The 14,732-nt window shown below is 46.8% G+C and overlaps 1 protein-coding gene across 4 annotated transcripts in view; it reads right to left on the reverse strand.

Moving 5' to 3' along the window:
• Positions 1 to 4,794, reverse strand: part of ITSN2 (intersectin 2) — an 82,155-nt gene extending 77,361 nt beyond the window's left edge. For 2 of the 4 annotated variants that reach the window (XR_011336838.1, XM_069850747.1), the window contains exon 1: positions 4,703 to 4,794. The gene's annotated coding sequence lies outside the window, so the exon portion shown is untranslated. The remainder of the gene's footprint in view (positions 1 to 4,702) is intronic. The other 2 variants (XM_069850748.1, XM_069850746.1) reach the window with 1 other exon arrangement.
• Positions 4,795 to 14,732: the final 9,938 nt, after the last annotated feature.

Genomic DNA, 14,732 nt, shown 5'->3' on the forward strand with positions numbered 1-14,732 from the left:
GTATGAGATGTTCATTTGAACTTTGATGAATCCCACCATCCAGCATGAACCTCACCTCACAGAAGGGCAGACTTTGCAAATATCTTAACTGCCTACAAGATTCCATGTAAACAGGCAACCAGACAGAGAAGACACCACCAAACTTAGTGCCCCCACTAATGAGGAAGACTGCTGTATGTTTGAATACCAGTACGAGACACCAGAGAATCCACAGGGCTGAAAGCAGCTCTAAATACACTAACCACGAGAAAAACGTCAACAGAAGCTTACATCTGATTAGATTAGATTCAGCCAGCCAGCAGAAAACAAGGCTTCACCACTGGCACTGCTCACAGCTGGCTTAAAATTTCAGCTTACATTGGTTCACGCCTGGAAGGAGCTTGAACTTACATGAAGAGATAAGCCTGCCAGCTCTGTACTGATGAGGGTTTAAAAATAGGTTTCCCGAGGTAACTCAGGCACCTGCAACATTTGCAACTAAGCATTTGAAAATTTAACTTAAACCAGTTTAACTTAAACCAGCTGTCCAGCACTTCCAAAAACCTGACCAGGCACTCTAAGAAGAGCCCATTGCTGCATGAGAGTCTGTTCCATGATCTACATCCAATCAGGGTACACAAGAAAAACATGATTTCAAAATGAGAAGTTAAAGGGCGATAACATGTTTTTAAAGCTGAAAAGAATACAGCAATTACCTCATGCCTAAGGTCAAGCTTGGAACCTCAAAGTAGCCTTTATGTTATGTGTTTGAATGACAAGCAATAGTGCTTGAAGTAGGTCACTCAGCCATAAAAAAAAGAAAGAAGTCTTCAATTAGCTTTATATTATCTTTGTTATCTTTACAATTGCCAATCATCACCTACGGTAAAGAAAAGTCACTGACTTTCCCACATTATTCAGCTGTGTGCAGTGAGCCCTCCCATCTAAAAGCAACACCAAAAATTCACAAAATCAACAACCTACTGCTCTCAACGTTTTCACAAAAGGACTACGTTTATGTCAAGCTTCTCCCCAAAACTTAAAAACGTCGTAGGATCCATCATCTAATATACCTTGCCAAGACGTGTGGCATCACGTGGAACACGAAGTGGCTTTTGAAGTCAAAAGAAAGTAACTCAAAAGCAAGGAAGTACAGCAGTTGCATACACATACATGGAACAAATCACCGCACCAGCACTGCCAGGAACACTGGCTGATGCCACTGCAGGACCAAGCTCTATGATTTCTGGAAGGTCTTTGTGACTGGTCAAGGATCCTGACAGCTGGAAAAAGGGAAACATCACACCCTATCTTCTGGAAGGGTAGGAGGAACAGTTGAACAGTACTCAAGGGTGCTAAGTCTGACTTCAGTCCCTGGAAAGATCATGAAGCAAACCCTTCTTGGAGCCACCTATAGATGCTTCAAGAACAAGATGATGGGAAACTGCCAGCCTGCATCCATCCAGGATGAATCACGCCTGACACATCTCACCTCTCCGTGCAGAGACAAATGGCTCTGCGGACGAGGGTAGAGCGGCTTGTTTTGACTTTATGAAGGCTTTCAACATGGTCTCTCATAGCATCTTTAGAGACAAACTCATGAAATAGGGTTTTAATCAAACAGACCGTAAATTGGGTGGAAAACTATCTTGACCACTGGACTCGAAGGGCTGTGATCAGTAGTCCAAAACCCACCTGCTTGGAACTAATGATGTTCCCCAAGGGTTGATACCATGGCCAGTACTGTTCAGTGTCTTCACTGACAACCTGGACAACCAGACATGGCTGGGAGCAACCTAAGCTGGCTGTGCCTTTGGCAAGGTTGGACCAGATGATCTCCAGAAGTCCCTTCAAAACAAAATCATTCTATGACTATATTTGAGGTAAATACAAGCAAATGGAAACAGTTAAAAGCTACTCTAAAAAGTGAGATATTGGAGGTATTTCCTTTCAAGTGAAAATAGGCCAGGAAGAACATTGAAGGAAAGGTTGTGCCACTTCTGAGCCAGTTTTAAAAAGGCAAATAGAACAGCTCTGGATTTTAAAACAAAAATATCGTAAAAAGCTGTTTTCACAAATTTTACCAGCTGATCAAACTAGATCTTTTGATGTAAGAGCAGAGACTTTACTTGTAAACTGTTAATTAACAGGTTATCTCCAAGACCAGAGACCTGTGTCTCAATCTGCAACCAGTGCTCTGGACTACATTGTTCTTCAGGAACAAATCACAAGGTCTTTTCCTGATGGATTCTTGTTTCCACGGGGTGTGAAGCTTTCTGCTAATGCCCCAAGCAAAGCACCTACACTACCTCTCATTTTTCAAATGCTCTCCAATCTCCCCCACCAGCTCCACATGCCCAGATGAATGAAGAATTACCATCCCTACAGGACTTCACTTCGATTTTGATAGCTCCTACTTTGCTGCGGCATGAAATTAGTTCCCTTTTCAACACTAAAGACCACAACAGAAATATCTGTAAATAAACCACTTAAAGAACTGCTGTGGTCCAAATCACTGTAATATCTGAACCTCAATAATAATAAACTCAATAAACAAAGCCTTTTTCAACAAAATTATCCATGGGTCACTTCCACCTTGCTCTACCTTGTAGACAAGAATGGTGAAAAAGTAAATAAGCAGCACATAAAGCCCTGTTAGGAGACCATCACCTGTGATGTGTAACCCGTATGGAGCCACATGGACAGCATTTTTGTTGTTCTTGGTGCCAGAGGAACCTATTCTTTGTTTATATTGCAGCAGCAGCCAACGTCTCAGTCAGGGACACATCCCATATCCTACATCTTGTATAGACAGGGAAGAAAAAGGTAAATGTAATTCCCTTAGGACAGTAATTAAAAGAAGCACGTTCTCTTGATCTAATTTAGGTACCTGAGTTAAGATGCTAATCTGACCCTAATTTCTGTAGAACAGAGAGCTAAATCCATGTTTGCAGGGATGCATGGGATTCTCTTAATATCACAGTTAGCCTAGACTCTGCACCAAGGTTTCTCTGAACTGTGGTGTGAATTCCCCTCCCAGCTCCGTCAGAATAAAGAACACAGACAAACCAAACAGGGCAGGTAGAGTGGACACAGGAGAACCAAACCAAAGTTTAGAAAAAGAATGAAGCCCAGCAGCCTGATCGGTGTCCCTGCCCATGGCAAGGGGGTTGGAACTAGATGATCTTTAAGGTCCCTTCCAACTCAAACCCTTCTAGGATTTACCCAGTTCGTTTCTAACGCTCGCTTCTAAACACACAGATGTGGCTGCAGCCCTTGAATTACAACCACGTTCCAGACGAACCATTCTAAATTCTTGGAAGCGAGCTGCACTTTGTGGACGGCCGATGTTATCCCCGACAGGGCAAAGCCTCACGCGCTGCCCGCGTTCTCCCGCGTCCGCACAAGCCTGGGAGCTGCTGCCACCACCGGCAACACCGACAGAAACAAGGTGAAAAAAACATCCCGTCCCCAAAAGAGAGATCCATACGATGGGGCAGCCGGAACGTGGCTCCCGGCTTCTCATCCCAGTGCTGCAGGTGGGGAATTTTCAGCTGGTGTTGAAGAGAATCGCAATAAAATTGAGGCGAAGATCACAGGCACTGGATTAAAGCGCAACCTACCCTCAAGCTGGGCTCTGACAGGTGTCAAAGTCCCCAACGCTACGACAATCGCTCTCGTGTATTCAAATTGGTACCTGAACGTTTAGGGAACCCAACCGAGCATCTCGCCCTCGTTTTATTTTCCCAACCGCTGATTACGCCGCAGCGTGAAGTGCAGAGCAAGGAGCGCCAGGCCAGGCGCAGCCTGCAAACTTCAGCTGCACAAACCAGCTCCATTTGTGCAGATCGCAGGATTCCGCAGCGGCTGTGAGACGCGAACACACCATCGTCGCTCCTACGCTGCCCGAGCTCGCTCAGCCTTGGGCTCCGCTGCTTCTCCCCTTGCCGAGCGGCCAAGGTGACCAGTGGGCGACTGTGGCTACCGGCAGGACTAACGAGGCTACCGTGGGGGCTACCATGGCCACCAGCAGGGCCACCAAGTCTACCGACAGGACTAACAAGGCTACCGTGGGGGCTGCCGTGGCCACCAGCAGGGCCACCAAGTCTACCGGCAGGACTAACAAGGCTACCGTGGGGGCTGCCGTGGCCACCATCAGGGCCACCAAGTCTACCGGCAGGACTAACGAGGCTACCGTGGGGGCTACCGTGGCCACCAGCAGGGCCACCAAGTCTACAGGCAGGGGCCACCAAGTCTACGAGCAGGGCTAAGAAGGCTACCAAGGCTATCATAGCAGGGACCACTGTGGCTACCGGCCGGGCTACTGAGGCTACAAGCCGCTCTGCCCTCCGGTGGCGCTCCCCGGCCAAAGGCGAGCACTGGAGAGGGCCACCGAGGCTACAGGCAGGGCTAACGAGCCGACCAGCGGGGCTACCAGCCAGGCCACCGTGGCTACCGGCGGGAAATACTGTGTGGCCACCGGCGAGGCCGCCGTGGCTACCGGCAGAGCTAATGGGACTACTGGCGAGGGCCTCAAAGGCTACGGAAGGGGCCACCGAGGCTGCAGTGGCTACCGGCGGGGCTAACGAGGCTACCGGCAGGGCTACCATTGCACCTCCACCCCCGGCTCCGAGCTCCACTAGCTCCGCTCTCCCCCAGCTCCGCGCTCCGAGCTCCGCACCCCCCGCCCCGCCGCTCCCCGTGCTCCGAGCTCCCCCGGTACCTGTTGCGCTGCCCGCCGGCCCCGCTCCGCACGCGCCGCAGCCGCCCCCCCCCCCCCACCCCCTCCACCCCCCGCGGCGCCGCCGGCCCCACAACATGGCGGCGGGGGCGGGGAGCGCGGGGGGCGGGCTGCTCGCTGCGAGCCGGGACAGGCCGAGCGGAGATGAAGTGCGGGTTCCGTCCTGCGGCGCCAGTTTCTTTGAGAGTCATGAAAGGCGCAGGTTCACAGAATGGCTCGGGTTGGAAGGGACCCCAAAGCCCATCCAGTGCCACCCCTGCCATGGGCAGGGACACCTCCCGCTGGATCAGGGGCTCCCAGCCCCATCCAACCTGGCCTTGAACACCTCCAGGGATGGGGCAGCCACAGCTTCCCTGGGCCAGGGCCTCCGCACTCTCATGGTGAAGAATTTCTTCCTTATGGCCAGTCTAAACTTGCCCTTCTACAGTTTAAAGCCATTCCCCTCATCCTATCACCACAACCCTTGTAAACAGTCCCTCCTCAGCTTTCTTGTAGCCCCTTCAGGTACTGGAAGGTCGCTATAAGGTCTCCCCAGAGCCTTCTCTTCTCCAGGATGAACAACCCCAACTCTCTCAGCCTGTCCTCCTATAGAAGGTGCTCCAGCCCTCTGATCATCTTTGTAGCCTCCTCTGGACCCGTTCCAACAGCTCCATCTCCTTGTCATGTTGGGGATTCCAGAACTGCACACAATCCTCCAGATGAGGTCTCACAAGAAAGGAACAGAATTGGTCACACCGCTCTGGATGCAGCCCAGGACACAGTTGGTTTCTGGGCTGCGAGCACACGTTGCTGGCTCATGTTGAGCTTCTTGTCAACCAGCACCCCAAGTCCCTCTCCGTGGAGCTCCTCTCAATCACATCATCCCCCAGCCTGTATTGAAACTGCAGATTGCCCCAACCCAGGTGAAGTACCTCACACTTGGCCTTGTTGAACCTCATGAGGATTGCTCAGCCCCGCTCTCCAGCTTGTCCAGGTCACTCTGGATGACATCCCGTCCTTCTGGCGTGACAACTACACCACTCAGCCTGGTGTCATCTGCAGACTTCCTGAGGGTGCACTCGATCTCACTGTCTATATAATTGATGAGGGTATTAAACAGCACTGGTCCCAGTACAGACACCACTTGTCACGGGTCTCCATCTGGACATTGACCACTACTCTCTGTATATGACCATCCAACCAATTCCTTATCCACCCAACAGTCCACCCATCAAATCCGTATCTCTCCAATTTAGACAGAAGGATGCTGTGGGGGACCATGTCAAAGGCTTTACAGAAGTCCAGATATATTACATCCATTGGTTTTCCCAGAAATTGAATAAAGCCCCTTGTTCTTGCGTGCTGAATCGAATCAAATCAACACATCAATACCCAAACTTTTAGGATTTGTCTGGTAAATTGCAGAGTCAGAAAGGGGTGGAGTGGGATTGTATGGACCATCACATAAGGAATCCATAGAATCATAGACTCATAGAATCTTTAAAGCTGGAAAAGACCAAAGAAAATCCATGTAAGACATGAAAGTTTCCATCCAAGCGACTGTATTTTTGAAAGCTGTACAGAATGTCACAGAATCACAGAATGACCCAAGTGGAAAGGGACCCACAAGGATCATCCAGTCCAGCTCCTGTCCCTGTACAGGACACCCCAACATTCACACCCTGTGTCCAGGTGCATTGTCCAAATGCTTCTTTGATATTCCTGACTCAGCACCCTGCCTTCCCCTCCTCTATTTTTTTTTCTAGCATTTTTGTTTCAGTGTTTTACCACACACTGTTCATTCTTTGGAGAGGATAATGTCTTGCGTTCAGCATAATCTGTGCTGAACAGATGTGTCTTCTTCTTCTAGAATCACCTCTGTCTGCAGCCCTTCCCTATCTCAAAGGCAAGGTCAGGCAGAAAGCTGGCTCCAAAGTTCCAAATTAACAAGGCATGTGACTGTTGTGAAGTTCCCAGGCTGCCCAGGGAGGTGGTAGAGTCACCATCCCTAGAGATATTTAATTTTCATGCCTGGAGGTGTTTAAAAGATGGGCAGATGAGGTGCTCAGGGATGGTTTAGTAGTGGACAGGTACGGTTGAGCTCAATCTCAAAGGTCTTTTTCCAGTCAAATGATTCTATGACAAGAACAGTAACAGTAGTCCTTGGAAAGTAGTAGGATATGCACATTTTTTGGACACCTCCAGGGATGGTGACTCCAGCACTTACAATGCTTCACCACTCTTTCAATGACGAGAGTTTTGCTAATGTGCAATCTACACCTCCCCTGGCGTAACTTGAGGCCATTTCCTCTTGTCCTATCCCTCGTTATTTGGGAGACCAGCACCCACCTTGCTACAACCTCCTTAAATTACTTATTCTTAGTTGCATTCTATGTCTATATTTAGGAAGAAAACTCTGAAGTAATCCCAGTCCTATCCCGACTGCTGAAAAGCTGCCACCTTTGGTTTGACCATCCTGCACAGGCAGGACTCCTGGACTCTCTCTTCAAAAACTGAAGAATCCTATCAAAAAGGACTTCTGGAAAATGCCATGATTTTCAAACATTAAACATTTTCCTTCTTCAGGAAATGGATCTTGCTCCATACCAAAGATTACAGCACCTTTCTGCTATGTTTTTGCCATGTAGATAATTACGTATCACCTTTGTACAGAGCAGATTTTTCCACTGACTCATTCTCCTGGGTTCTTAATGAGCCTTTCCAGTTTGTTACACCTTTTATCATTCACTGGGATTCCAGAATAGTCATGTTATTGTGCCATGTAATGGTCACAGCCACCTACTAGCACATACTACTCTCCAGTATTTTTGCTTAAACAGCGAATGTTTGCACTTGCTGTTACAGCTGCCAGATTGCATTGGCAGCTTGCATTCATGTATTTATCCCTTGTGGTCTCCTCAGACCTCATTTGATTTAATGCTTTCGAAGGGACAGCATTCTCCTCCCATACTCCCAGCTCGAAAGCGCACTTGCTATTTTTGTTCTTGTGCACAGCCAGCAACCTCATCTTCGATGCGTATGATGATAGCATGTAGGTGGATTAAAACACGTGTTGTTCAAGGGGCACTGGCAGACGGTGTGATTTAAATCACTCATTGGCCACCAGCCCTGGTGGCCTTTGGCCTTCGACTGTTCTGAAGTGACCCACAGATTTCATGAGCAGTGCTTCCTTTAATTCCAAATAATCGACTGAGCTGATACAGCTGCCCTGGGTCGAGAACGGACTCCTCTCAAGCCCTGTTAAAAAGTCTCTTATCTGACAATTTTCGTTTGAATTACTTTCTAATATCTCTTAAAAGGCAGCCTTTGATCTGTTTAGAACATACGATAAGCGCTACAACAGTTCTGAACTTGACTGTGTTATGAGGGCAACTCCTACAGCCGGCTCTTGATTGAAGAGAAGTGCTCACAGTGGACAGAACAGCGTACAGGTTCATGGACCTACTGTAGAGCGGATTAAGGTAACAATAAACCAGAGAAACGTGTTTCTTCTCAGAGGAAGAAAAATATCAGGTTACTGATTACAGCATTTAAGTACTGGGAAGGGCAGTGCAAAAATTTGTCAACAAAAGTCTCTAAGAAGAGGTTAGGTTAGACAGATACCTGCGAGGAGTTAGGTAAATACAGTTGATCCTGCCATGTATGTTGAAGTAGGTGTCTTCTCAAGGAACTTCACGGCTCTTATCTTGTATAATTAATGTGAACACCAGGTCCCACGAAGCGAATGGGCTTGAGCCACGCACTGTGGGATGTTCGCCCATCTAGACGAAACGCCACGAAGAAAACCCAGGGGGGAGAGTCGGGAAGCTGAGATGGGAGCTGGATATGTGTTTTGTGCACGTGACCAAAGGGAAGATGAATCATACAGGGTGTGAGGTTTAATTATATTTAGTTGGGTTTAATTCGACATACGGTTCTGCAACTACTTAAGCCTATGGCTAGGCTAGAACACGACCTTCAGTGACAAAGCTGGTGAGGGGGCTGGAGAACAGGTCTTATGAGGAGCGGCTGAGAGAGCTGGGGTTGTTTAGCCTGGAGAAGAGGAGGCTGAGGGAAGACCTCATTGGTCTCTACAACTACCTGAAAGGAGGTTGTAGAGAGGAGGGAGCTGGCCTCTTCTCCCAAGTGACAGGGACAGGACAAGAGGGAATGGCCTCAAGCTCCGCCAGGGGAGGTTTAGGCTGGACATTAGGAAAAAATTCTTTACAGAAAGGGTCATTGGGCACTGGCAGAGGCTGCCCAGGGAGGTGGTTAAGTCACCTTCCGTGGAGGTGTTTAAGGCACGGGTGGACGAGGTGCTAAGGGACATGGTTTAGTGTTTGATAGGAGTGGTTGGACTCAATGATCCGGTGGGTCTCTTCCAACCTGGTTATTCTATGATTCTATGATTTTATGACTTTCACTGCCTGCTTTGCTGCATCAATTGCCTTTCTTGCAAACTCAAAGAAGGGAGATATGTGGAAGCTGTAACAGCTTAGCTTTGAATACCACCTGAGAACACTTAAATGCAAATTTTGTACCCCAATAAAGTTTGGAACTATTAATTACAAATTTTGATATTTTGTGTTCTTACTCTTAAGCATTCCTCCCTCCCCACACACGATAATTGATGTGCTTAATAAAGGCACTAGTGTTCTTTATTTTATAATATGCAGGTTTGCCCATCTGTGCACATGAAAGAAAATAGCCATGGCTTCTGCACTGCTGGGAATGGGGCTCCTTCTGTGAGACTGACAAAAATCCCGTATTAAATCTCTGCTGCTGTCTGAAAACTTGCTGCCAGCTGCAGATAAGCTCTTAAACTTATTAAAAAATAAAAGAATGACAACCAAACACGGTGCTTTACCGTTGCTTTTAAGGTGACAAAGTGCACAAAGCAGGGAGTGTATAAAGGCCGTTAGGATACTTGGTTCTGTAAATGCAACAGATGGGGAAGGACCCATCTGTGTTATTAACGTTGTGTGAGATCCCTATAGAAAAGCAGCAATGCAGCTCATTTTGAGATGACTGCATATGTTGCCAAATACCTCCTCTGATACCAAACTGAAGCCGGGAACACCTGCAATACTGTGAGCTTTGTTGCCTGGGAGAGGAGAAGTCAGAGAGAATGCAAAATTCAACTGACTCCCTAGAGAGAAAACCTTGTGTAAGTGATTAGCATATCAAAGCTTTATGTATTCATATTCTAGACGAGCTGAATGCTGTTTCATCTGCATTACCACAAACTCTCAGAGCTAATCACAGTTATTAGAACAATAAATATCGGTAAGATTACTTAATTAGCAGGAAGAGAAGCAGGACTCAGGCTGCTGTGGAGACACACTGGAGTGCAGCACTCTGTCAGTCACTCTTCCTTGTGACTGGAGCATGCAGGCATCTGAAAGTTTATTGTGAGCTACAAAGAAAATACACCCTAAAAGTGAAGCTGAACTCTTACCCAGCATGAGAAGACTCTTACAGAGATGTTTTCTTCAGTGATGTCTGAGGCATAAACTTGTACTGTGTCTACTTTGTCTAAGTGGTTTTGGTTTGGTTTAATTAGTGCACTGCAATTACCATTGCTTTAAAATGAGAATTTTGTCCTCTGCTTTCTAGAATGGAATTTGTTTCCATTCAGAGTTTAACTACCGCTTAAAGCACGTTCAAAGGAAAAACACTCTGCTTTTATGAAGGTGGAGTTTCTAAAGGCACTGTTGCAGACACTGCCTTTGGGCATCTCAGCGTTTGGGGAGAGTGCTGTTTGCAAGCTCCAACATGTAGTTTTGGGGGCTGATACCAAGCTTAAATGAAGTAAAAGTCCCTTCTGATGGTAGGTAGTACCCTTCTAGCAAGGAGCAGACAGCAGCAAAGCAACTTAAATCTGCAGGAATGAATTTGTTTATTTCAGAAAGCCATTAAGGTAAAGGAAATTACTTAATAATAACCGATGAGTAATAGAGCAGACAGCTGCAAGGAGAAGAAAGAGATGATATGATAGCACAGAGACTTATTCCAGGCATAGGGGTAGGACTGCAGCACAGCAGCTACTCAGGAGAGACCAATTAAGGTGAAATGTGTGGGAGAAGCAGAAATGAAGAAGGATTTACTAAGCAATTTCCCATCCTCTAGTATTACTATGTTATCATTTACTATCCTGCACGTCCTTATCATGTCTGAGCCAAAACCAGCACACAGCAGCGAAAACAAACCAGATGTAATGAGGATGGAGGAACTAGAAATACTGAAAGCAACTCAATTTTCACATTAAGGCTTCACATTTTTATCATTATCTGTACTCTGTCCTGAATTTCCTCTTACTAGCACTTCTGCTGTCTTTAGGGTAATAAGGGAAGATCTCCACTGATAGCAAAAGCGGTCATAAGTGAAGTTGTTTAGCCTGAACTAAGAGGCAGTAGGTAATATGACTTCTTCTCCATAATATTGTTGATTTTCTCTGCTGTGCTGCAGGAAAAAACTACACCAGAAGTGAGTGCTTTATTCTTCCTGTCCAGCCCTCTGACTAGGCAGTGTCTAAGCTTGTTGACAGACGTGTTTCTGCAAGTGTATTTTTAAAAGACATAAAGGTAAGCCAGAACAGAAATGAACACCAGAAATCAATTACTGCCAAGAATAAGCCACTTTTTGTGGACAGTTACTAATCAGGGATCAAAGAATGTAAAGTAAAGTAACACCCATTTCCAAACGGTCATAAAACACTAATTGCAGCATAGTGATCTGCAGAGGTTCCTCACGTGATGTGCTGTTTAATTTTGCTCGCTAATGAGAGACACTTCCACATCTGGAGAGTCCAGCTTGTCAAAGCTATAAAGAACTACTTATAAACAACCACACCTACTTTCTGAGTGACGGCTCTGACCCTTTATCAGATTCATCTCCATTACTCATGCTAAATTTCCTTTTGCGCTGCTTCCTTTTCCCCTCAGCTAACAGAGAAGCCGTGAGCCCTCACCTAACCCTGCTGCCAGCTTTCATTTTCACATCACTGTTCAACTGGTTTCTTCCTTTTGAGCAAATGCTAGATACTGCCTTTAGCCTAGGTCTTTATTTAAACCTGGAGGCACAAAACTCAGTGGGATAAAAAAAAGAACAAGTTAATATTTACTTTCAGGCACCTGCAACACCAGAAGGACAGGATGTCATCCAGAGGGAGCTGGACAAGCTGGGAAGCAAGGTTGTGTGAACCTCAGGAGGTTTAACAAGGCCAAGTGCAAGGTCCGTCGCCTGGATTGGGGCTGTCTGCAGTTTCAATACAGGCTGGGGGATGATGTGACTGGGAGAAGCTCCATGGAGAGGGACTTGGGGTGCTGGTTGATGAGAAACTTGACATGAGCCGGCAACGTGTGCTCGCTGCTCAGAAACCAACCGTGTCCTGGGCTGCATCCAAAGCAGCGTGGCCAGCAGGGCGAGGGAGGGGATTCTGCTCCTCTATTCCTCTCTTGGGAGACCTCATCTGGAGGATTGTGTCCAGTTCTGGAATCCCCAACATGAGAAGGAGATGGAGCTGTTGGAACGGGTCCAGAGGAGGCTACAAAGATGATCAGAGGGCTGGAGCACCTTCTATAGGAGGACAGGCTGAGAGAGTTGGGGTTGTTCATCCTGGAGAAGAGAAGGCTCTGGGGAGACCTTATAGCGACCTTCCAGTACCTGAAGGGGCTACAAGAAAGCTGAGGAGGGACTGTTTACAAGGGTTGTGGTGATAGGATGAGGGGGAATGGGTATAAACTGGAGAGGGGCAGATTTAGACTAGACATACGGAGGAATTTCTTCATGCTGAGGGTGATGAGGCCCTGGCCCAGGTTGCCCAGGGAAGCTGTGGCTGCCCCATCCCTGGAGGGGTTCAAGGCCAGGTTGGATGGGGCTTGGAGCCCCTGATCCAGTGGGAGGTGTCCCTGCCCATGGCAGGGGTGGAACTGGGTGGGCTTTGAGGTCCCTTACAACCCAAACCATTCTGTGATTCTATTGATACACCAGGGGCACTGTGTTTCTGGTGTTGATTCTGAATAATAACTTTTCCAATAGGGACAGAAGGCACAAAGCACACACTGCAGCAGAAACAGTACTTCTAGAGATGCTGGTTTGGATTCTGAACCAGAAACCCCTACATTTCTTAAAACAACGAGTGGCACACACTACTGTATTCATTTGTGGGATTTTCTGCTACCTAATAGCTGTATGAAATAAAATATTTATGTCCCGACTTTGTTGCCTGCCAAGCACAGGTGTTATTTTGCTGAGCAGGCAGACAGAGTTTGACTTGCAAAACCTGGCTGCAGTGCAGTCATTCAGAAACATTCTAGCACACATGGATTTCCCAAGCTTCCAGTGCTGGTAATAACTCATTGGGCTGTTGAGCAAGGTTATTTGTTGCAATTTGCAATGCATATGCTGTAATTAGTAAATAATAGCTTGGTAAGCCAGAGCTGCAAGTTCAGTTCAGCTGCATTTGTTTCTCCACACTCCTGTTTTAATGCAAGCCAAGAAGCCAGTTGAATCCCAGTAGGCTGCTATCCCTCTGGCTGTTGCTAGAAATACATATTTTTCCCCCAAAGCTTTCAGTTTAAGGTGCTGGAAACATGTCACTGGGTACATATGGTTAGGTTATGTGATAAAAGCTTGTGTGTACGCCCAAAGGGAGGCAACGGTGGGGAAAACCAAGTACTATCTAGCCCAGCTACTCATTACAGGGTCCATCATCCCATCAAAGCTCCATCTCCACAAACCCAGAGGAGCACAGGGGCACAACGGCAGGTGGCAACCCTGGTTACAGATTCCTGAGGAGTGAATTCATCCAGGTCTTTCCCAGGGCTGTCCCAGCAGAGCCGACAGCCCCAGGATCCAGGTGTGAAACTCATCAAGGTTGAGTCTTGGGAGCAGGAGGTTACTGTCTTGGGGTTGCGCTGCATGTTGTGTGGTGCAGGGGAAAAGCATTTTAGGATTGCACAGGACGATTTATGGAATGTTTAAGGGAGGAACCCAAGGCAGGGAAAGGGAGGGGTTTAGGTGATTTGAGAAGGAACAAGTGTGGGAAATAGAGGGGCCTTGGCAGATCCTATGTACTGCACCTCATGGTGTGCCTCTTACCTGAGCTTTGTGACGTTCTCTGGAATTATGTGTTGCTTTTCAGGGTCAAATGATGTAAGAATCACTTTTGAAATAAATCTTCTCACTTCTTTCCGAACATTCAGTGAGTTGCTGTGAAAAGGAAAGTTTTCCAGATTCACAGATCTCTGGAAAGTTGCAGGCAAGCTGTAGAGGAAATTAGTGCTATCGTAAAGACAGGCAAAACAGTGTAAGACGGTAAATATGTGATTAATAACGTAATTAACAGAGTGAGGGAATCATTGACAGGGCAAACAGATCACTGGTTTTAAGCTGGCTTATGGAAGTCTACTTCCATAACTCTGTGTTGATGAAACACAGAAGTTTCCCTCAAGGATGATTCTTGCTATTCTGATGTAACACAGACAGTTTCAGGGGCTACTGCCCGCCTCTGCCTGACTTAGAGAGGTCTTTTCCAACCTTACTGATTCTACCAATGGTGCTTAGCAAATTGTTACTTTAAAGTTTTTGTAATCCTCACTATTCATTGTGTAGCCTCGGGCTTTATTTAATATACACCACTAAAGACCAGTGCTGAAGAGAAATATATTTTAGATATTTGTCTCTTGGGTTTTTGCATTGTTCTTACTATAACGAGTGCTTCACAAATTCAGCTGCTTCTTCACAAGATTCCTGAGGCGAGTTAACATTGGTATTTTTGTCTTACAGATGAAGGACAGCAAGGTGGAGCTATTTAAGCAAGAACGTTTCAAACATCTGCTATTGGGGTGTTTCTCTTGAGACACAAAGGCACGAAGGACTTGCTCCATGTAGCTGTCACGGTTTCAAGTGAAGCTGGATGCGTTTTATTCCACACGGACCATCACACACAGCTCACACTGGCGCTGCAGAAATGAAAGGCTGGTAGGGGCTACAGCAAAATGCTTCACCATGCAAAGTGATTGAAGTCATC

The sequence above is a fragment of the Phaenicophaeus curvirostris genome, chromosome 2, assembly GCF_032191515.1.
Source record: "Phaenicophaeus curvirostris isolate KB17595 chromosome 2, BPBGC_Pcur_1.0, whole genome shotgun sequence".
In the NCBI taxonomy this organism is placed as follows: Eukaryota; Metazoa; Chordata; class Aves; order Cuculiformes; family Cuculidae; genus Phaenicophaeus; species Phaenicophaeus curvirostris.